Genomic DNA, 21335 nt, shown 5'->3' on the forward strand with positions numbered 1-21335 from the left:
AATTAGTGAGGAATGTTAGAAATTGGGAAATTAAATGATTTACATGATCTGAGAAATATTTCAACCCGGTGGTGGCAACTTGACTTTGTTTTGGATACTGTGGTCTGATGGTCTGTGGTCTGATTTGATTTGGCATAGGTGGGTAGGTAGTCATCTGGGCAACACTATTTTGGAATTGTATTCCCATTAAGCGTGTGTGAAGCTGACCTGTTTCAATTGTGGGAAGTTAACAATAGTTGAGGTGTTTACACACCTGACTGAGTTGTGTCTTGAGGCACAGTGGTGATGCTTTGGCTTGTTAAATATTCACTGCTATATTTCCAATTGGCTTAGTGTAAGAGACACATTTTGAGGATTGTTCTAAGCATTAGATGAGTCACTTCCATGAGAAGATATTTAGGTAGTGAAAGCCAAAATGTATCTGGAAAATGAGGATCCTCCTTTCTTTTTCTGTTGTAGCCAGGGACAATGACTACAGCAGAGACCCTCGACTTTAGTGTCCGAGAAGGTGTGCAGTGCTGCAAGATTCTTGTGAAACGAGCGAGCCAGTGAAGCATATGAAGAGCAGGGGAGATATGCGTGAACCTTTTCATCAACCTGTCTGCAGTGTTTTGCCATGAGGTACTCTTGGAGTCCTAGATACCTAGATAGGTTGTTTGTGTAATCTAGAATTGGTACGACTAAGGATATCACAGCTGTGGTCCTGTAAGTGAAGGACTGGTGAGGTAAGATGTGTCATAGAGTGTGTAGTTGGACAATGTAGCTTCTGACAATTGTTCTTACCTGCAGTTCTAGCATGGGGCTATTGACAATGCTTTTACCTAGTTCCTTACTATAAAAGATTGTGCTGAAAAGTACCCATCTTGTCAGGCCATGGAACTGATAAGGTTTTAAACGATGTTGCACTGCAACAAATGCAAACAGTATTAGTTGGGTTGATCTTAAAATGATTTGCCATCATCCATATGTTCATGTGTGAAGACATCTTTTGTGTCTGGAGAGTTTTTGGAATGATGAGGGAATGATATCCTAGGACTAACAATGACTAACCATGACAAAGAGCTGAAGGTCTGAGAGCAGAATTGATTATTTGAATTCTCAAAAGATGAAGAATAGCTTAATAGGGAACACAAATATGAACCTTAAATGAGTCATACATAACTAAATAAGAAGCACACCACCTTGGAAATGTGATGTGAAATTATAGCTATTTCCCATAATTTAGTGATCAGAAGACTATCAGTGATTAAACATATTAAGAAAGATGGTAGCTGCAAACTCAAGTAAATTCACCGTATTCGTGGACATTGCAGAAATCGTTTCCAAATCTCAAATAAGGCAGATTCTTGATTATAGATGAAATACATGATTCATTCCTAGCTAGCCTATACATACATTTTATGGGCTGAATCTCTCTTCCACAATTTGAGGATATTAACTTTTCTGTAATCAATCCTGTCATTATCCACTGACCTCCATGTGTATGTAGTTGCTCAACTTTTGAAACATCATGAAAATGTAACCTGTCCGCTTCTGCATAGGCTTATCCTTGTACGGGTCAGAATAATGCCCCACACATCAGGACAGAAACCTGTAAACCTTGAACAACAACACATCATGTATATTAACTCCTTATTATCATCATCACTTCTTGAACATACTTGCTTTTGCGAGGAGCGAGGTTTGTGCAGTTTCGAAGGGTGTGAGTGCCAGTTGTGTAAGATTTTAAACAAAGTGAGCTTTCTCCGTGGTGCCCATGATATTATTATTTAGTGAATAGAAGAGAGCGTATAATCTTCAAAACCCTCGCCATCACGCACAAATGCCTCTCTCACGCAGCACCCCTGTATTTGGCAGAAATAAATTCAACTCGCAATCAGACCTAAATTGGTTAAATACTCAAACCAACTTACAATCTCGGCCTATAAATGAGCCAAAGCTGGAGGGGCTAGTTTTACGGTAATAGCACCAAAAAACTGGAACATTCTGCCACTCACTCTCCAAAATGAAACTTCCTTCACTGTGTTGAAAACAAAGCTCTTTGTACCTGAGGTAGCTCCCCTGTAAACACGGAACATACCCACTGTAACATTGTTATGAGTCAATTACTGTCTTTATCGCATTCATCTCTTCTGCCGATGTAATATTGCTCCTATGTTTGGTAACTCGTACCCAGGTGAATCCTCTGTAACAGTGCCACGATGCCTCAGGGCCGTTGTGTGCTTTATAAATTCAAAAACATAAATAAATAAATAAATAAATAAATAAATAAATAAATAAATAAATAAATACATCACACTTCTAACTCTGACACTTTCTCTATCTCTAGCGTGGCTGGGGATATAGTTACAATGCCAGGGCACATTTAAAAAACAACTATACATGCATATGTTTTTTTTTTCTCCATTCTTTGATTACTTTGCATCAAGAATTCCTGAATTGAATATATTCAGTCCCTACCACCCAATCTACCCATTATTTGACAACTACTGTTGTTTATCCAGGTTGACATGAGATAGTATTTCTAAGTGTCATAAACTGACTGCTCTTCAATCTGGGGGCGAGAACATGGAAATATGGATGACTTCTCATACATTTGTGACTGGGGTGGGCAGTTCACACAAGAGCATGGGAAAACTTCTGTGGCTCCTTAGTACATCTTTCTAACTCCATCTTTCTATGTTACTTTAGTCAGGGAAACCTGAACTACAGAGTATAATTGGGGTTTTTCAGAGAACTGGCCTACAAAGAAGTTATGTTTGATATCCGGCAGATATTGGCCACCACAGGGTGAATGCGCCTGAAGTGTATTTATATTAAACATAGATGTAGACCATCTCCATAACAATTGGAAGATATCTGCCTTGATAATAGATCATTATTTCTTGTAATGGACAATCATGAGAAACTGAAGATGTAGACCAGTCAGCTTATTACACTCATATCTATCCTATCGCTAGATGTTGAATTAAGCCAATGAATGTGTATCTTGTGCCATAGTTCACAGAAATGACTTTTAGTATGACTATTTAATACTTGATAATGCCTGATGGCCACATATTTTATATTGTGATCCACCCATTTAAAACACCAATTCACAAACTAATTTCTAAAATAAGAGTAGCATGCAGGGAAGGGCCTCACATTTGTACCAGTTATTGTATATCCCATAAAACACTAAAATAGTTAAATTAAAGTTACTAAGTTATTTATTTAGGTCTTCAGGTGTTTGCCAGTAGACATGACATCAGCAGAGAGAAGAAAAGGAATACCCCAGCTGCTTTTGGGATTCTTTTAATATCCATGTCATGATGGATTGCAAGCAGCAGTGGTTCTAATGCTACCATGAATAAAAAGGGTTGGGGGTATACTTGATTTGTACCAAAAGTAATAATAAGTGACTATGAGACAAAGCTCCCACTGTACACTTCAGCCGGATGCCCTGATAATTTGATTTCAGAAATAAAGTTATGACCAAGGTGCAGTCTAGCAACAACTTCAAAGAGCTGTGGCTACTACTCGACGGTGAATGTCTTTTCAGCATCTAATTTGTATTTGAATTTGTATTTCTTTTATTTATAACGCGCACACCAACAGGCTCGGAGGCATCAGGGCGCAATTTTTACAGATATACAATAATGCATATATACAGACATAAAAATTATATTAACAGAATACTAAGCAGTGTTTCTATCTACATATGTTACAAGATTACAGTTATGCTAGGCTTAGCAGTGGATATACCCATATGGTGTAAAGTAAATGGAAACGGAGGTCAGCGGGCTAGCGTATGTAAGACATGGGCGCCGAGCATGTCTTAGTGCTAGTCGAATAGCCAGGATTTGGTTTTGGAATTGAAGGTATTGAATGAGTCTTCGGCTCTAATTGTAACGGGGAGGGAGTTCCATAGCTTAGAAGCTAGGATAGAGAAGCTAGTGCCTCCCGCTTTTAGCAATTTGAAACTCGGGATCGCTAGACAGTGGGTCTGGGCCGTTCTTAGAGGTCGGGAGGTCGAGTGGCGAGACAGCCAACTACAAAGGTAGAGAGGGGCCTTGTTAGCCAAACATTTGTGCGTGAGAGCGAGTGTTTTTAGAGAAATTCTCTGCTTGACAGGTAGCCACTTTAGGTTAGTTCTGGATTTTGAGATCTGGTGGTTGCGGGGAATGTTTAGGGCAACTCGAATGGCATTGTTCTGGGTTGTTTGAAGTTTGTTCAGGTTCTCTTGGCTGGTACCTAAGTAAAGAGCACTACAATAGTCAATTGTGGCCATAATGAGAGTTCTGGCTAGTGTGACACTGTTAGGGGTGGTAAGAAACGGTGTGCAAGCTGCAATAAGTTTGCACGTGTATGCAGAGGCAGATCTGACTGCATTTATTTGTCGACATAAGGAGACTCCAAATATTTAGCCCAATGTTCTTGCCTCATTATATTTAAAAAGCAAAAAAATCAATGTTTTAGTGGGTACACAGGAATGATAAAAACCCCTTCTACCTGAAATGTGGGAGTAGCAGGCCATTTTACCCAGCAGGAAACACATAGCAAAGCATCACCCGCTAGCCAGCCCTGGAAAGGCACATCCGGCTCAAAGCCACTGGCCAATAGATTGTGTGAAAGCACATATTGTGCGCCAGTAAATTGCACTTGTAAAGAGTTATTTATAATGCGTAATACCAGAGTTTTCTAAGCGCAGACCCGGCGATCGAAGCCTGCGTTTGCACAGTGTCGTCTTGCTTCCAAGGTGAGCGTGTTGCCTCTGAGCTATCCTCCCAAGACTTATCTTGTCTTACAGGTCACTGCTACATTATACATAGCTTCAAAAGACAAAGACAATTTTTTGGCGAAACATGTCCTTTTGAGCAAATCAGCTCGCCAAAGCTCTTGGTTAGCTTCAGAAATTTCACAATTTTGCACAACAAATATTACTGTACCCCAAGCACTCAGTACATTATTTGCTGAATCACATGCACACACACATGCATATATCCAGTAGGGCAATCAGGGAAGGGCAAGGGTGATTCCAGTTAAATATGGCTGAAGAAACGGTTGGAGAGGATTGTTTATGGGATGGAGAGTAGAATTCAACCAATACAGAATTGTTTTTCAGGACAGGTGCTGGAAGAAAAGAAGAGGTAATGGAAGGGGGTCACAGGGATGTCCCAATTTATTTTTGAATTGCTTACAGTATTAGCAGGGAAAATGTAGAGTGTCTTTGTGTCTGTCCACATAACGTTCCACTGTTACTATACTGAAGTGCGTGCTACCCATGTTTTGTTGAACATGCTTGTCCCTCCATATCAATACAGTCCAAACCATTCCATTATGAATCCAAAATAAAAATAAAAAAATGACCTTGCTGCACTACTGCCATGCTCTGAATCTATATTAACCTGACTTGCGTTCGTTCGTAAAGATGATCTCCCTGGCAATGTCTGTGTAAATCGAAATACACATGATTGCTCTCCAAGGTATTGCTAAATGCATTGTCCATATCGCCATCAGGTAATTACAAGGGCATGCAAAGGAGCATTTCTTACAAGAGAAATATTTAGTTTGGCAGGACCTTTAAGGGCATCTGCAAGGATGGTGTCTTGTAAGATATAACATAACAGGTGGTAAAACATGAAATAAATAAATAAATAAAAGCACGGAATCGGATTTCTACTGAACACATAGGCCAGTGGTCCAGAAGCAGGGACATTTTTTTATGCTTAAAATAAAAAGCAATGTATTAGGTTATTTCTGAAAGGAATGTCAGCCATCTTTAGATGCTTTTACAAAATCTCTAAAGCAAAACCTGTAAAAGGCACTTCACTGGGATCCACCTCATATTCACCGAACTCACTGTGGACTTAATGCCACATGTTTCTTTTTTATGTATATCTATTTGTTTTGCCCGATTTCCCAGGAGTATGCCTGACTGAAATGTAAGGACTCAAATGGGGAGAACTCTGGCAATGTAGACCGCTCCTCAGATCAGCATTCGGCCGGTGGCACTGCGTAATCTGTGCAGGTAATTCAACCTGCAAGTCTGAAGGAATCAAAAGTCACTCCCTGTCAAAGGGTATTCTCACAGGTAGCAACACATCCGTCAATATGACCAGGACATTTAAGAAGATGAATGGCCCGTGCTTCCAATCCTCCGCAAACAACATTAACCTTTGAGCTTCTAAGACTTTACAGAGCCAAGCTGTGTTCCATGGTCCCCAGTCACTCCATAACGCAATGCTTTGCGCCTTTAGAAGTACTTTTGCCTTGATGGCTAGCACCTTTTTCATGTCAAAACATTTCATAACAAGGATTGCTTTGTGAATGAAACGAATAATTAAATAATGTCCCATCTTGCTAGTATGAATGCCAGTTCAGATATTCATTGTAAAACGATCCGAGGCCTTTCTGTGTTGTCATTGTTCTATACCATGCACTTGATATGTTTTTTTTCTGGGGGGTGTCTTCTTGCATTTGAACAACAAAACACACTTTTCCGTGTTATTACTATTCATGAAGATAGTATGTCAATTGGCGTCGGTATACGTTGCACTTCGCCTTCGTTGTGACCTTGTTGCACAATAGACCTTTTGTCTATTATAGGTCTGGGAGGTGCGTGGCAAAACACTCTCCTACGTGGGTTGTTTGTCGTGTAAGAAAGGTTTAGCTGCCAGAGATGTGCTCGGATTATCACACTGCAAGTGTAACCTTCTGGTTGTGCAAGCACGACTGTCAGGGAAGAGTGCACCATGTACTTAAGGGCGTCCTTACGTAAGCTTTTGCAGATGGAGCTTGGAATAAAGGCGTCCAGATAGATAGCCCGCAATTTAGAAAATCTGTGGAGGAAGTGGATTACAGATCTTTGTACTGAGAAGCTAGCACTACCAGGTGTGATTTTCTGAACCATGGAATTCTTATCTATAGTTCTGTTTTAAAACACAGGTGAAATTCGATCAGTAGCTCGCTGCCAAAGGCCCATCTCAATGTTAGCAAAACATTTCACATGTCACTCGGACATTTAAGAAGATGCGCCTTGAAACACTTGTGTAAAGGTGCGTTATCAATGTGATATCATATCATACATGGCTTGTTATTCTTTACCTGCATGAACAACATCAACTTTTGAAGGGCAATTCATGGAATATTTGCACAGTTCAAAGTGACTTTGCACTGCTGAGAAGTTACTTTGTGCTGGAGACACAAACCCTGATTCATGGAACTGTGCAAAGTGTATTTTGTCCGGGCAAAGTCATTTTGTACTTCAAAAAATGACTATGTGACGACTTTGCCTGGACTTTACTATGCAAAAATACAATTTGCACGGTTCCATGAATCAGGGTTTGTGTCAGCAGTGCAAAGTCACTTTTCAGCAGTGCAAAGTCACTGTGAACCTGGCAAATATTCCATGAAGCGGGCCCAAAGACTGTTGAGGGCAAAACCGTTATTCACAACATACAATAATGTGTGTGCCTTTAAAAGTACTTTTGCATTGATGGCCGAAGTTTTCATTTGTAGAAACCCTTATCCAATGCCCTGGAGTGTCCAGTAGGTGACGCATTGAACTTCGACTGAAATGTGAGAGGACACTTTTAGTCAGTGCATCACGTGTAGCCCTGAGGAGATAGTAACTGTAGGGTCCCTATGGATCAGGGCAGGCACTGGTGTCTTCCTATGGAAACACTGTTGCTACCTGAACACAGGGAAGTCATATAGGGGTCGCCAGAGGTCTCCCTGGCGACCAATGAGGTCTCCGTTGCGACCTCTAAAAAAAAAGTTTTTTTTTCTTTTTTTTTTTTTGCAACACAAGCTACTGGGCTGTGGCCAGCACCATGTGGCTCTTTACTTCTGGAGTGGCTGGCTTTCTTGTTCAGGCCTCTTAAAAAAAAGAAGAAAAATAAGAACAGGAGTTCCACAAGTCTAACACTTTCAGCACTGACCCTAAATAAGAAAGAATAGGAATACCAAATAATGTGTCTTTCTGGAATTCTATACAATAATTTCTCAGAATCATTAAAGGGTTATTTCAGGCACACTTCAGGGGCGAGTCACTGATTTAGTCTGTTCTTAAATGCCTCAACTCAACGTTTCACCCTTATGTGGTCAATAAATGAGTACCAACACAGGTTGGGTGATATTGGGTGTATATTTCTTTCTGTATAAAGCGCTTAAGCAAAAGTGCGATATAATAACACATCATTATCATTTGCTCATGGACGTCTGCTTGCATTCACAGTAGTTTGGTAATATGGGCCTATACACACTAATCTTAACAATAAATATGGCAATCCATTCTTGTATGAAATGTACATTACCTTATAGTGATAACGTAACCATATTTTTGTAGTGTACAATGCTATTTGATGCCATTTCCTGTTTTGTCAACGGGTGAAAGGTTGTGTTCCATCGCTTCCCGCGATATTACTTTGGGTGGGGTCAAATGACATCCTTACTGTGATGTCATCAGGGGGTCAAGGGTCGTATGATGTCACTTCAGCTAACCCTGGCATTTTGGTGAAATGACGTCCCTGCCTGAACAGGTATTCTCAACCATAAAGGCAGGGATAGTTTGCACGGCATGGTGAGGTAGAATGAGCGCCATGTTGCTGTACGTTTGTGGGAGCGGCCCTGGCAGGTGAAGTTGTGTGTAATAAGCCTGCGATAACAGAAACACGAGGTGCAACAAGGAGATTATAGTAAAGGATGGACCCTTTTAGATCTGCTTGGGGATAGGCGTTTTGGTCCATGATGGCAGAGGCTGGACACTAGGTCAGTTGCCACAGGTCCGACTCTCAATGAGTCCTGCATTAGGTTTCAGGTCGTTAAGATTTACTCCATGTTTCTTAAACGTTTTCGAAGTGTAGTTCCGTTGTGGGTGATGAGGGTAAACTTGGTCATTGCATGCACCGATTCTACTAACAGTTACTCCGCTAAGGTTCTTTGAAACGTAGTTACCAGTTGCTCCATTTTCCATCGTTTACAACATGTACTTTCAGAGAGACTGGGGCACTGATCTGAATAATTCCCAACATATACGTTATTCTGATGCTACTTCCTGTCTAAGAGGATATAGCTACTGGAGTTGGAACATTGTCTAAAACTCTCCTAGTGAATAACAACGTCCATGTTCAACATTTCTGTGAGACAAATAAGGAGTGTGTTCACTGCACTCTTCTCAGAGACTTTCATTCATCCTGACATCAGTTTAGTGAATCGTGAACGCCTTTAACACAAGCTTTGCCTAGAACACAAAAGAACGTTGGGGGGTTTAGCCACTGTTGCCAATAAGACACTCAAGCCTCCCTCCAAATCTAAACTCTGTTTGTCACTAATGTTATTGCAGTGACAATTAAAAGCAGAGCGGTTGAATACAAGTGATGGAAAACCACACATCCTGCCTGCAGATGTGCATGCTGTTCATCATCTCAAAGGCTCCCACCTCTTTTGGGACAGCATTTTCCAAGCACCCAACCCATCGGCTGAGAACTTCCATATGTATAAAGAACTTAGGTATCCCAATGAATCATGTTCATTCCTGTCAGCCTTCCAAGCTACAGCTGACTACCTGGACTCTCTTTTCAGGTTAAGAAAGAAATCCATCAAGCAATCCATTCCTGGCTTGGTCAGACCTTCTGCGGCACTACGATTATATGCATGTTTCACCTTCTGCTCCCCTATGCGTAGATCTGGTGTGTTGGCCTTGGTAACATGATGAGAGTTTCTTCTGAACATATCAAAGCCCAGCTACAACTATCAAGCAAACCATTCATAAACTCTCACAAATAATCTGTGTCAAGTGCATGATTTCAGGGATCTTCCTGCATTGGCTTAAAAAAATGCATCCCTCTATTTCTAAAAACAAGCAATATCACCAGCATACTCCCATGGCCCTATAATCAACCCCGCCCCATTAGTGATATATCAGCAAATGTTATGACACAACAGCTGCTTGCCAATATTGACTCTGAAAGCAACCCTTATGAAGACCAATATGGTTTACGACTTTGAATATCAACAAGCCCTCTATTCCCATTCTAATAGACCTCTTGGTTATGTGCATTACTTTAATCCGTGACACCCTCCCCGATCCAAACATGCTTAGATAAATCACATATGACCCAGAGGCTGAATACCTCATTCTTATCATTCAGGTAACTTAACAACACCTCTGGAGCTTATCTTCCCAAACTGACCCTTCTAACTTGTTGTATTCCTCTCTTTCCTTTCTCCCTTTCATTTTAACATGCATCTGAAACAATTAGATGATCTCATAAAGCATACTATGTCATGCTGCTGCTTTTCACACATGCATCAACAAGACAAAGTTTCAAAATGCTTCAAAAGTTTCCAAAAACTAAAATCACAAATATGCAATGCATTGATATCACATACTCAAAACATAAATTCAGTGCCAATTGTTTTAAGCAAAACTGCAATTTGGCAAGAGTATATACACATAAATACATAAATCAAGAATCATACATGTAGACAGTACTACCAATCATCAGGTGGGGTGCTGAATCACCTCCCTCTTCCTCTTCCTCTTCTTTTCCTCTGTTCTCGATGATTTCTAGACAAGTTTGATCTATGAAATCCTCATTTAAACAGGTTATTCCCTGTTTGTCCAAAACCATCAAGGAACATATTGACACTCTTGCACCTGCCCTGGCCGACTTTTGCAACCAAACCACTCCATCACTGGAGCAACCAGGTCACCCTCCCCCATTCACTCTCTAGCAATTGATAGTAACCTTAAGAGACTTTTTATGGTATTTGTCATCTCAAGGTCACTTCTGCTTAAAGAACAGGTGTTGCTTTATCAGTCCTTACCGTGCTTTCCATCTAAGCAGTGTATTTCTTCCTACATTTTTAAGTAATGGCCCTGATTGATAGTTGACACACAGGCCACTCTTTCCGGGATAGCAAAGGAAAGGTCTTGGAGGTTAAGTTTCATATTTGGAGAAATGACTGGCTCATGTACCCAGCAGGCAATGTCCTTTTAAACTCACAAACAATGCAATTTGCATGAGATCTATTAAGGCACCTGGACCTTATCCATATGTACTATGTTTCTTTACTTTCACGATTTCAAAATACAAGAGTATCACTTCTGGATTGTCCATATGTATAAGGCAGTTATATGAGAAAACCATGTACAAACTGTGTAAGTCTTGTGAGCATTTTTCTCTGCATATTGTCATTTGGATAAGGGAAAAACAAACATGAAATTCTTTTATTTTTTGTAAATGCAAGGAGCTTGATTTCAATTTCGATGACTGAAGCACCATCTGGTATAATATGGAAGATAATGTATGCACTGCTGTCTCTTTAAGTAAAAGTGCAGCCGTCCAGGGATTGGTGGGCACATGTCTTTCTTGTCCTTGCTGAAATGCATTGCGCATATCTTCGCACTTTTGAAATTCATCCACTTTCTTTCCTTAGGGCTGTTTTTGGATCAATAGGGCTTATGTCTGACATCACCATTTCTGTGCTGGCCTTGAACTTCAGTGGGCATTTACAAATGACTATGGCCTCTTTATTTCTGGCCTTCAGGGGCTTTATTTCACCCCACACAGCCTCTTTCCAAATCTGCCTGCTACTTCTCTCCACCCTATGCAACTCATCTAGAACAGGACTGCAAGACTTGTACTTGCCCAGGGATTGTATCGCTCCAGCCCTGAAATCTCATCATTGGCTCCCAATGGCTGCAAGGATTAAGTTAAAATGCCCCCTGCATTGCCCACAAGGCCTTCTGGGGCTTGGGGCCACAATACCTCCAACTCCCCCTTCTGAAACACCTTCCTACTCAAGCTCTTTGCTCCTCCATCTCCAACTCCCTCAGGGTCAGTTGATTGTCAAAGCAACAAGTTGGTGGTAGATGTGTTTCTTCGGCTGGGGCCTACTTCTGGAACAGCCTCCCTGCCTCTATGACCCTTAAGGAGAACCATCTTCGGTCTGGGGAGCACCTCAAGAACGTCCCCTTTGCTTCAGCCTTTTCTCTCTTCCTCTCCCCTGCTGATCTACTTCTGCTATTGCAACTGGGCCCCTATCTACCCTCTGAAATCGGGCCCAGGCCCTGATAACCCAGCTACATACCCACATTGCCTCCTGGTAAACCTTGCACTTGGGTATGTACCTGCAACCCTACAGTCTGCACTTATTAGACACCCATTGTCTGTGCTTAACTCTTGCACCTGCCACCAGCTGGCCGCACTACTTGTTTTTGTCTTGATCCTGTGTTCAGAACATTCCAATCCTCCAATGCCCCTAGCACTATCCCCCTTCCCTCTCTCCTGCACTTGCGTGATCTCAATTTCACTGAGTCTAGTAAGATTGTTGTCTTGTCCTCCCTTGTACTCCTACCTTGCCTTGTCGCGCCTTAAAACACTATATAGGCACGCTATCTTAAAATATCATATCATATCATATCAAAATCCGACCACCATTCATGCATAAACACTCATACCAACAGTTAATCAACATACCATACTCACACCAGTAAAATATACTCAATAGAAAAAAGGCTGAATTTAGAAGGTAAAGGAAGAAAATAATCTCTCTGCACTGGTGTACAAATCCAGTGGACGTTAGCTAAGTAAACACTGTACACCATTACTCTGTAGGATATGTCGAGAAAATGTATTAACACCTATGTATCTACCTAAGGTATAGTGGTCCCATTTTGTTACATTATTTGTTCATGCAACTCTAGTTTCGGCCAGCAGTGTGATGAGATAGCAATGTCACACAAGGCCTTCTTCAAGGCAGGGCATGGTCATAGATGGCAGTCAGGGACAGATTCAAGAGCATAGCTGTAAGTTGGAAAAAGGGAATATGATCTGTAGTTGAGGCTGTAAACTATTCAACAAAAATCAGTGACACGCTTGGTGTGAATTAATCCAAACCAATCCATGTACAGCAGATGCATAAATAGCATTTAAGCTGACTGACCCACCTGATCATGTACACCATAGTTCAGGATGCGTCCTACAGACCAAGTATATGTCTACACTCTGAAGGCAAAGATAATGTATTTTGATTGTCAATCTCAACTTCCCAGCCTTTCATCTTGTCTACTACTTTAGACACTCCACCCAACCTCACATTTTCTGAGACACCCCATGGCATTGTCTTTGACATCCCTCCCACTATTGAAACTCTATTCTCCTAAACCTACCAAAAAAACCGTATCCAGCACCCATAGATAGTAAAAAAAGGAAGTAGATATGCGACTTTTTTCCCTGAAACCTTGTGATCACATCACCTCTGCATTGTTTTCTCTTCATTGTTTGTCTGTCGAAGCAGGCTCATCATCTTATTCACATCGTATGGTCTATCTCAGGCAGATGGTCAATTGAAATGTATCCCTTCTAGGGTCCTGCGGTCATCTGGATCTCAAACTGGTGGCCCATTTTGAATATATTATTTTGGACACAGAGCTCTAACCTCAGTGGTGGTGTCTCTGAGGAATGACCTCCGAGATGCTGTGAGATATATGGAGAGATGTCTTCAGTTCTGGAAATAACTGAAACACTTCCCTATAGAAAAACTGTTGATCTATTAGACAGAGTTGTTGGTTCGACTTCAGATACCTGCACCTGTACCTGTACCAGTACTATTTGGCCTCTGTTGCAAAACACTTGGCACTTGTTTTTCCTGACACTATTTGCACTGTACCATGAATTATTCTCCATATCATACTTGCTCCTTCCCTTCACATTGAACAAACCTATCCACAGTTTTCCAATTTGCATTAGTTTCGACACCACTGTGGCTTACTGTATTTGAGAGCAGTATTTGAACATAGGGATTATTTTGATCACATCAGAAATCTATTATATCTACATATAATGCAATTTATTTTGCCCCAAATTACCTATAATACATAGCCATTATAATAGAGTCAACCCATAGATACCATTTCACCACTAGGAATCTCATTTTCCCCAAAAGTGGCAAATCACCAGCATAAGCAAGCCCTTTCGAAACCACACATGAGCATAATGTTCTCAGGCACATACATGCTCAGGTACAGCTCGAGTCAAGAATAGTTGTGGACTACATCTCAGAATATTGTACATTGGCAGGACCAAGCAGCCAAATTGATAGACCTGAGTTGTTTACTTTGCCTTTGTTTGAGCTCTTCAGCAATATCCATTGGACAATGTTAGGAAAGATTTCATATTGTATGTAATTTTCCCTCCATGTGGCAACCCCCAAAAGTTTTGCTGCTGTTTTACACCCGGATCTAGACTTTGCCAGAGAAACGCACCCTACCGCCACACTCCTCTGGGCTTTCGCTCAATTCTTATGGGGAAACTGACATGCCCTTAAAACAGTCAGTACTGGGAGACTTTGTTTCCCTTAGTCCTTTCCTCATGTTGCAGCTTTTGTTCAACATGAAACAAGAGTGCACTGTAACTTACTTTACAGCGCTCTTGGGTCTCTAGTCATTCCAAAGGCCCTAGAAACTCTCGCTGGACTTATTATGAGCTGTGCAAGTGTGTCACGGACAGGACTGGTGGCAGCTATCGTTTCTCTTGTGTTTTGAACCCTTTTTCGCCATGTTATCCGAGCTTACCGCGTATGGCACAAATGAGTGGCCTGGCTCCAAAATGGCCATGCCACGAGGTTCTTTGTCCTGTCCTCTGACCGTCTTGCCCCTTCACCTTCCCCAGGTCGAGCCGACCCGGGTCCATCCTTATTTGGTCATGCACTTTCCCGCAAAAAACCCAATGCTTTTGCAGGCTTCTGCAGGCTTTGTGTGTGCCTCCAGGATGTGGGCTGGGATGTCTGTTCCCAATATACATCCTGGGTGCCAGAGATTCTGGAGTGTCCTGAATGCCTGGGACCACCGTGGTCCGTGATAGGTCCACATATGGTGTGAGTGTTTGTGAGCAGATCTTCCATTGGGTCCTCTCTGTTTTGGTGCGAAGGGAACTTTGGATAAGAGGAGGATGAAAACACCACTACCATGTCGATCTCCTGAGTTCACACCGAACAAGGGATAAGTAGCCAAGTATCTTGCAACAATAAGCTGAGTCGAGGAACCGCTGGTGACCCGCTGAAGGTTTGGCACCCTAAACTGCTGTCGTTGTGCGAGACCCCTCTGCATCTGATCATCATAGAAGGTCTGCGAAGGCGCTTCGACCCATTGGAATAGTGGGATCAACTATTCCCGGCACCTTCATCAAACCCTGCAAGTAAGCTTCTTCGGAAGCATCCAGGGGCCAACCAGTGGGCTGACCAGCTTACGCAGGACGTTTTGCTCTGTCACCGCCGTCGTTTCGGGGAAGCCCTCGAAACTTGGTCTACTGCTTGCTCTGCGTCCACGGCACCCTCACACCGAATTATGTACACTTGACATTCCCAGGTCTGAAGTGGGACGAGTGCGCCCGGACCAGAGTAAACGCGGTTGCCGTGTTGTCCTGCTGTGGTAACAACCTGTGCATGTCCTCTGCATTTGGGACACCCTCGACCCTGCATACTGCTGCACGGAATCTACACGGTGTCGAGCCGTCCTGATGATCGTAGCTGAACCTGCCAGCAACGTGAACTGAACTGGAGAAGTCTGGGTCTGCCTGCGTCGGGGACCGGTGAGTAGTCCATACCCCAACCAGTGGCCCCTCGCGCAGGAGCCTGTTTCTTTTCTACCGCTGTTGTGAAATAGTGACTATATTCTGCACTCTCACCCTGTCTCTGCCCACCAGTGGAGGCCTTGCTTGAGTAGTGAGGACTTGTTCTGCATCGCTCCATTCACCTTCCTTAAATGCCTGAGACCCTTGAAAAGTCCATACTTTATCCATCGGCACATGCCCGTGCAAGTACTTTTGAGCATTAGGCTCCTCTCTTCGTAGGGCTTGGACTTCCTCCTAGTTAGGTGTATTTCAGATGTCGAACTGGGTCTAATGATTACTTGCACTGCCTGTTTTCCTCCCCATCTAGGTGGTCTACATATTACGTGCTCCTAACTCCTTGGACCCCTCGGTCTTGTATATATAGTGTATTGATCATGATGTGTTGGTTTACTTTAGTATTATTGTGATTCTTTGCTAGGGTCGATGTTACAAAGGCCTTGTAATAAATGTGTCTATATTTTTAATATAACACCTGTCTGGAATAATTTGTAAGTGTCCTTGCTTTGTGTGCTCATTGAGGGCTTTCCGTCACCATCACCCCTGTTGAGACTTAGTCTTGACCGCCGCCATTGCTACCCTGATTGGTCTGGCTTGTCCAGAGGTTACCCTGTTCCAAGAAACTAGGCTGGCCTTTTGAACCTCTGCCCCTCCAGGTCAGAGTTCAGAAATCCATCTTAACAGACAAGAATATGTTTTGACTATTCTAATCAGAAGGACCAGTTTATTTTGGATGTGGTTAACAACCACTGAACAGGTTATCATGCCTTGTTCTTCCGAGAGAGGGGCGCCTGCTACCTTTGTTGAATTTATTTTGGATGAGACTCAATAGGATACCATCAACCAACTGAGAGGTATTCATTGCTCAGAGTTACGCAGATTCTGAAGGTACTGTACCCAAACAAAGTGGTGGATGCAGATTCATATAGCATTACATTGTATAACTGAACTTGAGAAACTGTGCACCTGTCATTCCTTTAAGAGGTCCAGGCAGGTGTTAGGTCGGGCATGGGTTCAAAAGAACAGGCCTTCAGGTTATATTTTTTTGTATTTGTTTATTTTTTTTATTTGATATGGTTGAATTTAATCAACCTTTCAAAATTAAATAATTACAAAGCATATGACAGAAGAATCACAAATTTAAAAACAAATCATTAAACAACACTAAATATTAAAGCATAAATGACAAACAATTGTTTACGACAAACTACAAACAGTTACAACATAAACAAGAGAGATAAAAAAAACAAACAAACTAAAAACTAAAAAACCAAGCATTTCTAAAGACATTAAAAAAACGAGAGGAACTCATTCTCTATCATTTCATGTGATTGATTGATGGGGATGGGAATATGATTTACGATAAGTCCAAATTACAATACATGCCAAGTATATCAAATCGATGGAAACTCTAGACAGGCTATATTTGATTTTAAAAAACGATGCCAAGGTTAAGGAATAAAATCTTTTTCTCTTTGTTGTCTCAAACAGTGGATTTAATTCAGTTATCAGGAACGAATTATAGGAAGCACTTTTTCTGAATTGACTTTGAATTAGTGGTGCAATTAAAACTCTTCCACCAAGACAATATAGGTAGTGGCTGTTATGGGACCAAGGGTGATTATGCTTGGGTAATCAGTGCCAGGGTTTGTGTGAGGTAGGGGTGTATACTGGATCAAGCCTGCACTTTACTTTCATTAGGAAAGAGGTGCAAGTGTTGTAGAGCAGGCCCATCCCTATATTGCTATTAGCAGGTGACACCGTCTTGCTGACTCAAACAGAGATTGCTCAGGAAAATATTTTGTCAATATTGTCTAGAGAAGGGTTTAGTTATTAATGTGGAAAAATCAAAAGTCGTTTCATATATATTGTCAAATAAGACTAATCGCCTTTGTCTCTGATTCACCATTGGAAGTGGTTGGCCAATATGACTATTTAGGTATAAGAATTTCAAGCAACTTTCAACAAAATGAATTTGGAGAAAATGAATTGTGAACATGACTCCACTTTTGAAAGAAGAATGTGCTGAAACAAACATGGACAGACATCAATTCTTTGAAAATAGACATGATCTAACCTCTAGAATGAGGTTGAGACAGAGAAACTAAGACCACAGGAAGTGATTATGTACAACCATGCATAGATTAAATAAAGCGCATGAACTGAATTCATGTTTTTGCAGTTAACATAATCAGTGATTTGTGTTATTGATGTGATTGTTTTGTCATATGATCCAGCTAATGACCCATACATGTACAAGGTCCGAAATTGTGATTCAGTGAGCAGGAGCTAAAACCAGATTATGGTTGTCCGGCATTACCAAGTAAACAGGAGCTACCATTGAGGAACCAGTAGTGAGTGCACAGAGCACTGCAAATCGTACTTCCACATGAGATGCACACTTTAACTGTGTGCCCGTTATGTAGGATCCATTATATTTAGACATGTGCTAATTCTTCTTTATGTACACTCTCAACCACTCAAAGTTAATATCACATGTGCGTATGTTTAATGCAAGAGTTGACCTTGAGAGCCAAAAGTAGCTGATTGTAATTGTTGGTTTTAAGATGACCAAGTTTAGGGTAATAGCAGGAGACACATATTCCCTATTCCCAGCAAACATGTGAATGGTGTGTGCTTCCAAAGTCGCCCAATGTTTACTACAATCATTGTTCTCAATGTGGAAACATGGATTTAGCAACTAATGTAATGTTTGCATAGCCACCAATCTGCACACAACCAGTACACTAAGAAGTTGCATAATCCTTTTTAACAACAACGTTGGCTTGAAGTAACTGCATAATCAAAACTCCCAATGTGGTTGTTCAATTAGAGGAATGCACCCATTATTTAACATAGTGTTAGCAAGGTGAACATGGACTTAAAACCAGTGTAAAAAGGCAACAGGGTAATAAGAACATTCCTGGATTCAGCAAGGCACAGGGAATGTGACAGCCTAAGGGAAAAGTCGCCTGTAACTGCGTGCTGCAAAGCACACATTTAAAGTATTACATTCAAGAGGAGTTTTGCTCTGTGAAAAGACTGAGGCTCAGGGCCCAGTTCAACTAAAAAAAACCTGAAAGGCCCTGCACCTCCAGCTGCAAACAAGGTTCATCTCAATAGATGTCTCAGGAAATGTCAGCTGCACCGGCAGACATTTCTGGGATGGTGCTGCAATTTCCAGTTCTTTCTTTTTTTTAACAAAATGCTGACAGTGGAGTTATAACGAGTTCTTTGTTTCAGGATCGGCTCCCACATCCCTACCGCCCATCTTTATCTCGTGAAGGGGGCTCCTATTATAGTTTCCGGCAGACTCAGCAGCAGCAAGCAAACTTTTACCCATATTAAAGATTTAAAGCTCGTAGAAATGAGAGAAAAAAAACACTTGTTTTTTTTTTTTTAATCTGTTCTCCCGTGCTCAGTTGCAAAGTGGTCAGCAACTCAGAGCTTGCAACGCGTTTTTACTCTTTAAAGTTCGCAGCACTACAAGCTGGAGTGCTTAACTGCACGACTTTCTTTCACTTGGCATGACTGCAGTTGCTTGGCAGCCTGAGCACCTTGGAAAGTGTTTTGAGAATTGTCACGTTTTGATGGATGGACATTTGAACATGTTGGGCTTCCACGCGCGCACACGTTTTCTTTTTGAGAGATAGCCCTTGAAGCTGTTTAATGGTTAGAGGGCTAGGGGGCTTAATTTAACCAAACAAGGCGTTATGTATTGGAGAGTTGATGCTTGTACATAATGTGACCTCAATTTGCAGAATCGAACGAGCTTTTTGAAATCATTTTGAGTTTTAAAAGATGCTGCCAAATTGTTCTGTTATGCCCCTGTACATAGGAAATAAGCAGGAATCTTGAGTAATTATCTTTTTTTTTTCAAAATATGTTAACCTATGTCTTGATGGATTTGAAGTCTATTAGAGCAACACAAGTATAAGACTGTGTCATCCTTGATGAATAATATATGATTGCCCACAGCATTAGCTGCAGTCTTAACTCTGTTGCAAAATCCACAATAAAGTAATGGAGGGGTGTGTGGCATGCAGATAATCAAGGGACTTGTTTATTGCCTGGTGCACAAACGAACAAAGAACCGCAGCTAGCAGGGAGCTGAAGCCTGTAATGACAATTTAGGAAAAGCTCTTAAGCTTTTTTGCCAGAGTGACATGCCACACTGCTAACGGTAGAGTGTCCATTTCATTTGAAAGGGTTAAATGGCCCTGATGCTGTCCCTGGTAGGCATCCGCCATGAGAAGGCCCATGCCTTGCACAAATGTTGTAGAGAGCCTATGAAACATGCTAATAGATTACCTGAGCATGACCTTTGTACAAAGCACTCTTTTTTATCGTCCAAATCCTCTGTCTCACTGACACAATTTCACCAATATTTGGTCCCCGTTAATCTATGATACACAGTAGACACTGCCTTCTACACTGCTTATCATTTCACTAGTAGGTGTCTAAATGTCATTCGAAAGGGCCTGGCCACAAACGCCCTACAAAGGGGAGGGAGGAGTGTGACGTAAGTGGCCTTTCCAGCCGATAGGATTTCAGATGCCCATTGTTCTCAGTAAACTCAGTAACTTCAGGATTGAGGGCCTACTTTGTATACATGTGATAGATTTGGGACCTGGGTTCGAACCCAGAAGTCGCTTCATCAACTGGGAGAATGCCTCTTCATCTGGGTGACTCCTCAACCAACCGGGTTGCTGGTTTCTATCTGTTCCACCAATGTCATTTTAACTGTGCTCATTAAACAGTGAATTTAACTTGTGCGTTGGGTGCGAGCATAAAGGGTGAGACGCCAGTTCAGTATTCATTTTTGCTTGTTTATTATTTGTTTTACAGTAAATAATGTAATTAATGTAGTTCTTATTTTTACTGTGGCCTGTTCTCTTGCACCACCCATAAACTGAAACTATTGCATTAGAGTACAGATGGGGACAAATGGCATATGAGGAGGGAAACACAGTCTGTAGGTGTTGTTTGGTTATGTGCCCACCCATTGACTGCCCATGGCCATGTGAATTCCTATGACCATTCCCACCCATTCCTGCCTCTCCCCCGCACACAACGGTTTATGGTCATAATACTGAATTTACAAATCTCGAAAAAATAAATCTCGAAAAAAAAGGCTGAAAAAAAGGTCACATTTTTTTAATGACGTTTTTTATTCGAAATGGGGGGTTCCCCCCCCACCCAACCCCCCCCTTTTTTTTTACCATTTGTTTTTTAATCCCGGACCCCAAAATAAATATATAATTTTAAAAAAAAATGTTTTCAGTCTTTTTTTTTTACCTTATTGTTATTCGAGATTATTTTTATGAGATTTTGACTGACCACCGCACACAACATCATGGGAACTCTTTGAGCTTGCTTTAATCAAGTCTTAGCATCAAACGTGCACTCAAAGTGACTGCCAGTGTAGTTACAAAGGAGTGTTTGGAGAGATAATTAAGTGGTGTTGTAAACCTGCTACTGCTGTAATCGAAACGCCTTAACAGGCCTGCCTTCAGCCAGTCGATGTATAGGCACTGTGCATGTCCTTTACTGAAGCTCTGTTAAAAATAACTTTTTTTTTAACTTTTGTATAGTATTAAGCATTTGCTAGGCATAGCGATTAGATGCTTAGGTACTCACAGAATTTTGCACCTGCTATCAACAATGGCCAGTTAATACCACTAAGGCAGTGCCTGGGATGTGCCTTTGCCATGCTGA

The 21335-nt window shown here is 41.5% G+C and overlaps 1 protein-coding gene across 2 annotated transcripts in view; it reads right to left on the reverse strand.

Annotated features, from left to right (window-relative positions):
• LOC138516807 (catenin alpha-2) overlaps positions 1-21335 on the reverse strand; it is a 3575147-nt gene that overhangs the window by 3170652 nt on the left and 383160 nt on the right. The gene's annotated exons all lie outside the window — the stretch shown is intronic.

Source organism: Ambystoma mexicanum, chromosome 6q (assembly GCF_040938575.1).
Source record: "Ambystoma mexicanum isolate Mex_15411 chromosome 6q, UKY_AmexF1_1, whole genome shotgun sequence".
Classification (NCBI taxonomy): Eukaryota; Metazoa; Chordata; class Amphibia; order Caudata; family Ambystomatidae; genus Ambystoma; species Ambystoma mexicanum.